General features: G+C 42.4%; 1 protein-coding gene and 1 long non-coding RNA gene across 18 annotated transcripts in view; one reads left to right on the top strand and one right to left on the bottom strand.

Annotated features, from left to right (window-relative positions):
* Positions 1-9,253: 9,253 nt before the first annotated feature.
* Positions 9,254-10,807, bottom strand: LOC148224945 (uncharacterized). Its single transcript, XR_015802001.1, has 2 exons — positions 10,382-10,807; positions 9,254-10,274 (listed from the first exon to the last, which is right to left on the bottom strand). It is a non-coding gene; the product is annotated as an uncharacterized LOC148224945 (long non-coding RNA).
* A 235-nt stretch (positions 10,808-11,042) lies between these two features.
* Positions 11,043-11,541, top strand: part of LOC148224944 (uncharacterized) — a 412,443-nt gene continuing 411,944 nt past the window's right edge. For 3 of the 17 annotated variants that reach the window (XM_088160311.1, XM_088160310.1, XM_088160308.1), the window contains exon 1: positions 11,043-11,144. The gene's annotated coding sequence lies outside the window, so the exon portion shown is untranslated. The remainder of the gene's footprint in view (positions 11,145-11,541) is intronic. The other 14 variants (XR_015801780.1, XM_088160319.1, XM_088160312.1 and 11 more) reach the window with 10 other exon arrangements.

The following is an 11,541-nucleotide window of genomic DNA, read 5'->3' as shown; positions in this document are numbered from 1 at the left end:
AGTTATGATAACACTCAGTAATGCTGTGTCACTCCATGTCATTCAAAGATGAAAAAAGAAAGAGAAAGGGGAGGGAAATTTGCTTTTGAGATATGTATTTATTGAACACTTTCAAGCCAGCAAGACTTTTCACGCTCTGAAATGTAAAAATGATAAAATATTTTATGGATCCAGAGACCATTAGCAAATTCCTTGTTTAGAAAACAAACCTGTGAATTCAGCAGCTGGGGATACCCATATGAAAATCTGGCCATATTGATGTGGTGCATACGAGTCAGTGAACAGGTATTGTAGTGCCTGTGATTTTCAAGAACAAGTTACCATTCCTTCTTTGAGCAGTGATGGCCCATGGTTAATTTCAGGACGATTCTGAAGAAACGGCTACTGAGCAGAACTGAGACTGCTGTGCAAATACAACAGTTTTCCATTGAAATAGGTCAGTTCTCCAACATGATCAGCAGCCTGCTTAATACCCAGATATTAAGCTAATTGGATTGTCCAGATACAAGATACAACAATCTTTTGTATTCTTAGAAATAATTGTGGAATTACAACTTTCCCATAGGTTTAGCAGTTCTCTCCCCTGTCTCTTTCCATTAAAAGAATTCAATCCTATTTCAGAAGATAACCTTGAGAAAATGAGGAAGATACAGGCTTTGCTTCTATCTTAATAAAAGTCTGATATAAAGGTTTAATTAAGAGAGAGAAAATACCTAGGAATGAACACAGGATTTAAAGCAAAATAGACCTTAAATAAGTGAAGTAAGAATCACAAATGTGATTCAAAAGGTCCCCCTGCTGAGACAGAGCAGAGTTTCTCACTGAAGCTTGAGATCTGTCATAGTCGTTTTCCATTTTCCATCTGTGATGTCAGTTCTTATCCTCCCTTTTTCCTTGTTCTGTCTTGGCTTAAAAGGCTATGAAGTTTTTTCCAGCTTGTTTCTTTTTTTTGAGCTTGGTGAAACTTTTCTTGTGGCATTGTAGTACTAAGGTTTTGCTCTTGGGTATTTTCTGTAAGAGTTTTAAACACCTGACATTCCCACTAGTCTGTCTCATAAGCCTTTCATTGCATTACAATAAGCAAAGGAGAAGCTGTGACATCTGCTGCGTTACCCTTCTATATTCTACTAGGGACACAAGGTTTTCTGTCAACTGTCCTACCAAAGAAAAAAATAGAGGGATGCAAAGAATGGAGAAACTTAAGTTGCTTGATCTGATGTCTCCTCTGATGAATTTGGAGTGGGCTTGTCTTGTTATACATGAATATATTAAACCTCTCCCACCTTGATAATTTTGAGTGTACAAATCTCTGCGAAAAAAAAAAATTAAGTATATTGCACTCAAGAGATTTCAGAGCTGAGAAATTGAAATCCAGCTATCTTGTTTATTCATAGATGCATCCATCCCTTAAGCTTCTGAGGTTTTGGCAGTAGGGCTGCCAAGTGAAGGAATCCTAGGAAAAATTGTCTCACTTCATGTGGCAGGTGTGACATTGAAAACACATTACTTTTTGTGGAGGTGGTCTTGAAGGTGTGCATATACAACTGTATGTTTAGTCAACAATTAGTCCTTCTTTCCAGAATTTTAGATTTATAAAATTTCATGGTGTTATGGTCTTATAAAATCTCATGGTGTTAGAATACATTTACTCTTTCATTTGAGTCTAACAGCATTATAGTCACATCTTTGTCTGTACTGAAGATAATAAGAAGCTATTACTGGGATTCCTACATGATGCTACTATGATGCAAATGTATTGCTTGGGTTCCTAGATGATGCTACAGTAGATACAAATGCTAGGAAACATTTCAAATTTATCTTTGGCTGACAGACTGAAAATTTGAAAGTTTGAAAATGTGGTTGGCCACTAAAGGGGATGTTTTTCCCAAGCTAGATTTATTTGTTCTAAGAAAGAAGTTTTAAAAGCCAGTGAAATATTCCCAGGATAATTCATACACAGCTGACTGAATAATTCATCATGAATAATGTATTTAGATTTTGCCTCTCTCTTCATAAGGAGATTAGGATATTCTCAGATACATTAATTATTCAAACTAATACTGAGTTTTCTCATCCTCCCCCTCCAAGGGTTCGGTTCTGTCACCTTTACTCAAGCTGAGTAGCATTTTCTGTTGGGAATTGTGCTGATTTTAGTGGCAGTTCCTGCACAGCATGGTACAGGGAAGAGCATCTGGACGCAAGTGAAAAGGTTACAAACACTTGTGAATATTTGATAGTTGTACTTGGAAGCTCCCCCTGCATAGGATTGCTATGCAAATCCTAAGAGATACTTTTGTTAGCTCTTGTAGCTAACCATCACAACCCCAATTTATTAAACATACAATTCAAATTTTGATTGCAGCTGAGAGGCAAGCTAACATCTTGATTTCTGCAAGCAGTGGAGCTTAGCTTTGAACACTTTCCTGTTGACAGAAAGTGAACAAAAAAGATCAAAAATGAAGGCTAAAAGAAATGTGCTTGCGTGTGCAGTCACTCAGAATTTCTCTTGTTACCAGCATTGCTTCTGGGAACTGTCCACAGGGCTTTTTCAGCATTGAAAAAAATGCATTAATCACCTTCATGTCTTCCTGTTCCTTGTGACTGCAGTTCTTTCTGGCAAATATTTTTAATATAGACCTGGCCTTTGACTGGGCAGATGAGGATTCCTTCCAAACTTCCAGCAGCAGTGGCTAAAAGAAGAGTTGGAAGTGCAGACTGAGGTTCACCACTACTGCAGTACACCCTTACACCCTCACAAATGCTCTGCAGCTATCAGTGCCACCCCTCTTTACTGAGCAAACTTCATCCTGGTGCCTCTGTGGGATGGTGCTTTCAGCTCCCTGGCTACCTGTGCTCCCAGGTCACCTGCTGTTCCTCCCACCCAGCTAAGGCTTGAAAACCCCTCTCAGCAAACATGTTTTGGTTAAGAGTTTTGTTTTATAGTTAACTGTGGTGGGCTGAACTGAATATTCAGTCTTTTTGAAAGAAAAGTGTAACTTTTATCTAAAAATCATACTATCTCTTCCAGTGACTAGGTCAGAAAATCTCTTTCAACGCTCTGCCAAGATTTCTCCTTCTTCTTGGGTTAAAACCAAGAGTTACCTCAGAGGGGAAGACTTTGGACTAAATATAGACTGCATTCTTACATAAAAATGTTTTATGTAAGAAGATTATCCAATATTTTATACACCTACATTTTCTCCATGTGGGGAAAACGAAAAGTTCTGCCAATGTGAAGTATAAAACCTGTGACAAAACCTTTGGAACAAAGTGCTGTGCCTCCACCATGGAGATTGCAGCCTTCTGTATGATGGAGCCAAGGCACCTTATCAATATATGTATTTGCAACTGATATGTTTGCAGTGTCTGCACTGGAAAATGGTTGCCTGGTTCTATTAAAGTTCAAGCCAGACTGGAGTTGGCAGGTTTAGAGTGCTTTGAACCTGGTCCAATACTAATTTGATGGACAGGGTTGGAATAAGGCAGTTTAGTCTATGACAGTAAAACAAATACAAATAGTCTCCTGGCTCTCTGATGGTGTTTACAAGAGTATTAAAATGATTTCCCACTAATGATACACAGTTGTAGGGATTGCAGCACTATATCATGAGGGTAATGCTGCTGCTGCTGCTGTGGTGTGGATCTAGAGAGATCCAAAACAAAATGCCAGCAGAGGCACTGGACAACATACAATGCCAGAAGTTACATTCTAGCAAAATAGAATCAAAGTGTTGCTGCTGCACTTTGTAAAAAGAGAGGAGATAAATGCAGGAAGGGCGCCTTCCCACTGGCTTTGCCTGATTCTCTAGTGATGTATTTGTTATTATTTACCTGGTATACAAAGACCTGGTTTTAAATCTCCCCTCTGCACGGCTTAAGTACCTTACTCCATATCAGATTCCTTGCTTTTTGTGTTAATTCATGGCCTGCTTTCTGTATAAAAGACCTCTTACAACACACATTTAGGTTCAGGAGGGTATTACAGAGCAGTTGCAGATTTGCTAATTTAGGCTTGATACTGTAATTTATTTTTAAAGAAAGCTTGATGCTTGCTTTTCTGTAACCACCACATTTTTCCCTAATGAAAGGCAATAAAACAATGTTTAGAAGTATTTATGCATACATACATTTTGCACAAATGCTGCCTCAGAAAGCAGAGAATTTTATATTTACCCTTTGGGCTTTTTCTCTGCCATAATGCAGGTTCTTGTGTGACAGCAGTGTCCTTATTCCTTGCAACCACCAGCATTCATCTGGTTCAGTGGAAATGTAGAAGCCCCTGATTTCTTTTTTGTTCAGGACAGAAGTTGTGTTAACCTTGCAAATGCAGTGAATGTCAAATCAGTAAACTGCTGACTTGCCTGGCATCTGTCTTCTCAGCCTATTCATGCCATAGCTGTATGTTAAAGAGCACCATAAACCACTTATGATTTGACCCATTCTCTGCAAACAAAGCAAAATCTGCAGATAACACAAACCATGATTCCAGATGTCAGTAGGTTGCAGATTGCTCACTTATTATTTTTAATGAAAGACGAATAATAACCACTTTTTTATCTCATTATTAATCTGCATATTATTCATATTAATAGAACTGGGACCTGCAAACTCATAAATATCACTAGATACTGCGATACTGGCCTTGCTGTGAATGCTTTATGGGTTATAAATTACTTTAAATAATCATTAGACACAGGTTTCACTAGAGCTGCACTGAAAAGCCCTCCCTCCCTCCTAGTATTTAAAAGCATCACAAGGCTATAATGATGCTGAAAACTGGCAATGATGGAATTGAAAACTGTAAAATTGGAACTGATGTGTGACTTGGAGGTTCAGATTTTGATATGTTTCCCTCTTATGCTTTGTGCAAGAATTGTCTGGTTTTCCTGCTTCAGAATTTTAATGTGATTTTAGGGGTTTACTTTCCCCTGGAGACACAATTTTTGAGAATCTTTACAAAGATTCTGAAAAACATGGTTGCTATGGAGGCTGTGGAGAGGAGGTATGGAGTGGGGGAGACATTTAAATTGCTGTTACTAGAGCTCATTTGTGTACCTGATCCATTCACCTCCCACAACATCTGATTGGATCACTGATGTCCCTGTGATGAACCAGCAAGGAAAGGATTAAACTATCACATTATTAAAAATAATTTAAAAGTTAAGGCATTCATAGGGTTTAGAAGATGACAGATGTACAGTTGGACAGGATTGGGGAATTTCAGAATTTAGGATTCCCTTCCTTGTCTTTTCCTTCAATGCTTTTGGGTTTGTAATGAGTGTTCTGAATGTAACTTTACTTAGGTTCACCACAGGGGGGGAAATACTAACAGGCATGATTAGTCATACAGCCAGTGGAGTTTCAGCAAATTTGGCAACCGAGAAAACAAGAATAAAGTAAGGTTTTAACTGAATTTTTCTGGGCTAACCTAAGGCTTATTTACAGCGACATCACCCATCAAGAGACTACTTCCCCCACTGCTTTTCTGTTAGGCACACTGCCCCGTGCCAGCTCTGGTGGCTTCACCGGGCTTTTCATGCTGTTCTAATCACTGTGCCCTGTGCACGGCAGGAGGCAGCCAACAGCCCATGACGACACCTGCTTTTTTGGGGCCAGCAACAGAAATGAGAATTAACTCTGCATCAACTTGTATTTTGTTGTCTCAAAACTCCAACCTGGGATGCATTAATAAAATTTCCACTTGGAGAAAAAACAAAAAAGTCTGCTATTATCCAGGAGTGTTATTTTGAGTTCTGTGCATTCTCATTGCTTGTAATCGTCAGGATTAAGAACATCTCTATCTAGTTCAGCTTCTTCCCAGGATTTACACTGCACTAGGTTGCTGCAGTTCGTGTTCCCCTTGCTCTGCTCCCTCCCCATATATTAACCAATCACCAGGATTAATGCATTCCTGAAAGGTAAGGAGCAGAAGTCTGTCTCCTTGACAGCAGGGGACAAACACATAATAAATACATAAAAATAAACATAAATAGTTAGAGCCAGCAGCAGATTGTGTTGGCAGTAAAGTAGGGTTTGCTTAATGCTTTATGGAAATGAAAGCTCTATCTTCTGTCTTCACTGCCATCATTACGAGAACCCTTTTAATCTCCTCTCTGAACATGATTATCATTTCCATAAACATAAAATATGCTGCTTTAACTCTAAGTTCCCTCCCCCAGATTAATGTCACTGAAAGTAATAGCAATTAAAATAAGAGGCTGTCCAGGCAGGCACTGCAAGTGCAGATTCAGATAACAAAAGAGCAGAAGTTCAGCAGCTGGTATGACATAGGCAGGAATACCATTTCCAACAGCCTTTCTCCACATTGGTTGCTCTTCCCCTGGCACCTGGTTGGTGATGGAAGTTAGATCATGTTTGGCCATCTAGGGTAAAAAAATTATTTTGAATAGGTCTTACAGGCCCTCTTATCCTATGGGACTTGACAGAGGTGACTGATTTGAAACTGGCAGAGGCTCAGTGCAGAAATATAACATGGTACATGAGTTATTTCAATATGAAGTAAGTGCTATATACAGATATAAAATGACTGCAATTGTTGAACTAGGAATAAAGCAAGTAGAATTCTGTGCGCTAAGTTTCATCTCACCATCTTAAATTATGCATCCATATAGCAGAGAAGCAAACCCAACATAATGGTGATACTGTCCAATGAGCTACCAACCTCCAGGAACGTGCCAAACCTGATCAGAGTAACATCAGTAACAGCTGTCTTCTGTGCTAGGTAAAATTATTTTCTGATCCCATGTAGGTTCCTGAGGGACTAGTGGGAGCTTTTGACTTCTGTGAAGCACAACATTTGAAAACTGTGAATGAAAGTTCTATGCTTGTAGACATTTCACCTAGCCTTGCTCTTGGTTTGTAAACGTCAGACTCAGTGCTCAGTTTACCTATAAGCTCTTCATGCTTCTCTGACATCAGGGAAAGAGAGCATTGCTGGTGTAACTGGCTGCTCCCCAGTGTCTGTGCCATGGCAAAGTGGAATCCTGCTGATCTGGGTGGGTCTGCAGGAGCAATTCTCTATGCCCCCATGAAAGCTAGGGAGTGTCATGGACGTGGACAGGAAGGGGCTTCTCTGGAATAAGCTATCTGCCTGTGCCTTTTAGGCCAGCTCCTTAGCATGTTATGAAACAACTAACATAAACATAAACAGCTTTGGGGGTCTGACTACTTCTGGAGTAAAAGCAGCTGAGAGCTGGGAGGCAAAGTGAGGAACAGAATGACCTTTTCTTGACTTTTCCTACACCTTCATTTCCACTGGCAACAGGTTACAATTGACAGCAGTTTTATTTACAGTTTTGGGTTCTTATATGTTTACTTAGCAGCTCTACGGATGGTTTCAGATCAGATGTTGTTATTTTACACCTGTGGGATAAGAGCTTATGGTAGAGATTACACGGAGTAACTAAACAGCCTTTCCCTTTTACCATCTTAGGGGTTTGCTCTGAGAACTGGTCTTTGTAGACAGATCATTCATTTCAGAAAATAGTCCGCAGGAGTTTCCTCTTCTTTGATGGTCCAATTCCACTGTTAAATGACCAAATAATTTTTACAAAAGCCCTTGTTTATGTAAAGAATAGATGTTCAGACTACTTTTTCCATAATTCAGGTCTGACATTTATCCTAAGTACTCTGTTACTTGAAGAAACTGTGTCATGGTAAACAGTAAAAAATGGGGCTGGCCTGTGAACATCCTCAGAAGATGTAGGCTAGGACAAAGCCATAGGTGTAAAAGGAGAAATATATTCTCATCCTACCTCCTCTTTCTCCTGTTTTAGGGAACCACATTCTTAGTCCTGTTTTTGTTGTTTCCCTCCTCCACACCCCAAAATGTGTGGGCTTGCAATAAAGAAACTTTGAGGCAAGGATACAAGAAGAGGTTAACCTGTGTCTTTGCTAAAGCCACTGGCAGCATGAACAAGCCACTGCAGGAATAAACCTCTTGAGGTGGGCTGTACCAACTTTCTGCAGAGAGCAAGGAAGACTTGGTAACTACCCGGTCCTTTCTTTTCTCCAGGAATAGTGCAACTACATGCTGTCCCTTCCCTCGGGCAGATGGTGATTTGGATGGTAATCTTGCAGTGAGTCCCTCCTGCTCAGCTTGTTCATGCTGTAACTGGAAAGTATTTTCCATGTGCGTGTGCTGTGCTGACTCCCAAATGTGTGGAAAGAAGGACTGTATCGAGATCAGATTTAATCTAAAAACTTAAAAATAGCACAGGAAGATAAACCTGGAATAGCTCCCTCCGTCTACCGTGTACTGTGCTTAGCACTTCCTTTCACCCTGCAGCCCAGCCCATCACTCCCATGTGGTGTCACCGTCGCCATAGCATATGTTAGTTACTGGACTGGTGCCATCAGTTTTCAGTGAAGTAGCACATAGTTTTTGCATATAACCCTTCTGATAAAATTCTGCATGGTTTCTTTGCTGTGACTCAGTTAATTGAATCCTTCTTTTATGAGAAAAATGAAAGAGTGCATGTGACAAAAGACCAAAATATCTAAATCTTGTGATGTTCTGCAGGTACCTGATTAAAAATACTTCAGACTTGGGGCTGTTGTTGTATGCGAGACAAAATGGCAGGTAAAAATCTTTATTCCTGGTAGGTTTTATAAGGTCAGCTGTCATCTGAATGCCAGCCACAAAGAATCAGCATATTCAAAAACTACCATCAGTTCTTTTCATACCCCTTTTAATCTTCATTTTACTCCTGGTCTTATTCATTTCATGAACTGTGAGTTCATGCAAGGTGACCAACTGGGACCTTAAAAACGCCCATTTCTCTGGCGTTACACATACACAAGTTTCATGAACTTTACAATAGTCATGGCCAAAAAGCATTAGAAAAAAAAATCTCTAAAGTTACTCTTGTTTTTTGTATTCTTCAGAATTAAGCTATGTCAGGTATTTCTGCAAATAAACAATACCCATTGCAGTTTCACTGCACTGAGAGAAAACTTTGAGTTTGGTTTTGTTTCCCTCTCTATGTGATTTTTTTAAGCCTGTCAAGAAACAACAACAGAAAGAAGAGAAGCACTCTTACATCCTGGAAAGATAATTGCCACAACAGTATATAAAGTTTCTCTTTTTTGGATCAGTAAGTTGAATGCTTGAAGAGGATAGATTGCCCCCAAGCTCACTGAAAGGCAATTCATGCTCTCAGGGGTATTTATTAAACTGAAGATTCATCTCTCACATGAGAAAGGTGAAATAATTATGCAAAGAAGTGAGGAAGAAGGAATTACTGATCATTTATTAGTGCACATGCTACACACAGCATATGTCCTAATTCACAAAAGAGTGTTTAGTCTTGCTCAAACAAGGGAAAAGTACAGGACCTTGCCTTGCGGGTCAGTGTGCAGGGGGTCTGAAGATCTGATAGACTCTGAAAACTACCTGTGGCATCTCTTGACACAGAAAATGAAATGAGCTCATAGCACGGGCACCGAGTTGCCTCTTGTTCAGCTGATGCCTTTGATGTTTTATGACAGTTTTTAGTGCTGATGTGGCAAAACAACTTCAGAATGTGCAAAACCATAGCAACTGCTGCAGGAGGATGTATCAGGAAACAAAATATCCTTATCTCTAATTTGACCGCATTTCTCCCCTTCCAAGACAACAGCAGCAGTGCCTCTACAAGCAGGTTTTTGTTAGGATAGGATTGGTTTGGAGCTTCAGAAGTGACTCCAGCCCAGCCATGTGGGAGAGAGGGTACACATGCTGAAATCAGATGTGATTTTACTGGGATTAGGGAGTGCCAGCCACTGTCTGGTGACTTTTTATCGGATTAAAAAGCCTATGGGGCAGAAATCACTGTTGCCCAGTGTCAGGTTTTCCCCAGTACTATTGGCAGAAGAATATGGGATTGTAACATCTACTTCTGAGCTCCCAGTGCCAGGACATGGCCTATGCAGAGGCTATCCATCCGTCTGTCAGGTCTTGACGTATTAAATTTAATAAAATCGTATACATTTCTTGCTTATTAACATATCCAAAATATATACAGTCATGCCTCATTTTTGTTTTTTGAAGCAGGAAATATTTCTAAAACAATTTCTAAATTCTCCATGGGTAGGAAAAGTTAATTTCAAGTGCTTATAAGAAAATTAATGGTAATGAATATATGATCAGAAATTGTCAAATTAATTTTTAATTTTATTGTAAGGCACTATTTTAGTTTACAGGCAGAGTACTGCAGGATTTTGGAAATAAAGGAGTACCATAAGGATCCAAATGGAGAGACCCACCCTTTCTGCTGCAAAAGAAAGGAGAAGTCTTCAGTCAGAGAGAGCCAGAAGTGGCACAAAGAGTCAGCCTTAAGGCTGAGTGGGTGCTGGCAAGCCCAACGAGCTGCAGAGTTACCTTAATACACAGCCTCCATCAAATTCCTGGAACCGATTAGCTGTTAACTGCAAGGAAAATAGTCGTGTAGCAGAAGGGAATGGAGGCAAATTTTGAGTAGCGTAATTTCTGTGATCTTCTCCTCCACACTGGCATGCCCTTATGCTACAGACAGAACTGCTGCCGAACCAGTCAATGCAATGACATCGCTCTCTACTGTCAGAAAGCCAAAGGAAATCCGCTCATGATTTCTGCACCTGTTCCACGGAGTCCTGCAAGGCCAGGACACAGGAGCCTCTCTGGGCTCGCAAGGACTGGCAGTTTCTGTCCAAATCACAATTACTCATGTCTGAAACAGGCCCTAGCTTAACAGACGAGCTGGCTTATTGTGCCCAAAAGTAGGAGAAAACCTGCCCAAAGACACACTCCCAGCCCCTCGCAGAAAAACCTGCTTGTTAAATTTCCGCCGCCTCCAGCGCGCCGCGAGCGCCCCTCGCCCCCTCCGCCGCGCCGGGGATGGCCGCGGATGAGGAGACACCTGGGTTTCCCTGGCAACAGGTGCCGCGGCGGCCGGGGGAGCCGGGAGAGCCCGGGCTTCCCCGCTCGGCTCCGCGCCGCCGCCGGCCCCGGCCAGCGCCTCGGGAGCGCCTCGCCGCCGGGCCGGGCCGGGCCGGGCCGGGCCGGCCTGGCCGCCCTGCCCCGTGGGGAGCCCCGGGCAGGCCCCGCCGCTCCCGGCTGGAGCAGCCGGGGGCCAGGCGAGCAGCGGCCCCGCCCGCAGCGAAAGGTAAGGGGGTTGCTGCCCGTGGCGGGGTCGGGGCGATGCAGGGGCCCAGGACAGCTCTCGGCTCGGGCACCGGGGCTCGCCCCGGGCCGTGCATGGCGCACCTGTCTCGGGAGGGTACAGCGCCTCAGTTCAGAGCTGAGCTCTGTCTCCCTGAGGCCGGGGCTCGCAGGCCTCCCCCTCACTGCCCTCCGCCTCTGCCACCCTGCTTTGCCCGCCTGGGGAACCTGCCTTCGCACCCACTTCCATTGCTTGGCTTCGCCGACGGCCTCCTCGTGCTGGGCGGGTTCTTCCGTCCCCACTTCCCGCCCCGTCCCAGACACCGCCGCTGCGGGAGCGCTCGGGGCGCTTTGCCTTAGCGTGGGCCTGGGCTCTCAGGTGCCTTCTGCCCTTTCATGCG

This window comes from Sturnus vulgaris, chromosome 2 (genome assembly GCF_052056855.1).
Source record: "Sturnus vulgaris isolate bStuVul1 chromosome 2, bStuVul1.hap1, whole genome shotgun sequence".
In the NCBI taxonomy this organism is placed as follows: Eukaryota; Metazoa; Chordata; class Aves; order Passeriformes; family Sturnidae; genus Sturnus; species Sturnus vulgaris.
The sequence above is the reverse complement of the archived record's forward strand: the minus strand, read 5'-3'. Positions and strand labels throughout refer to the sequence as shown.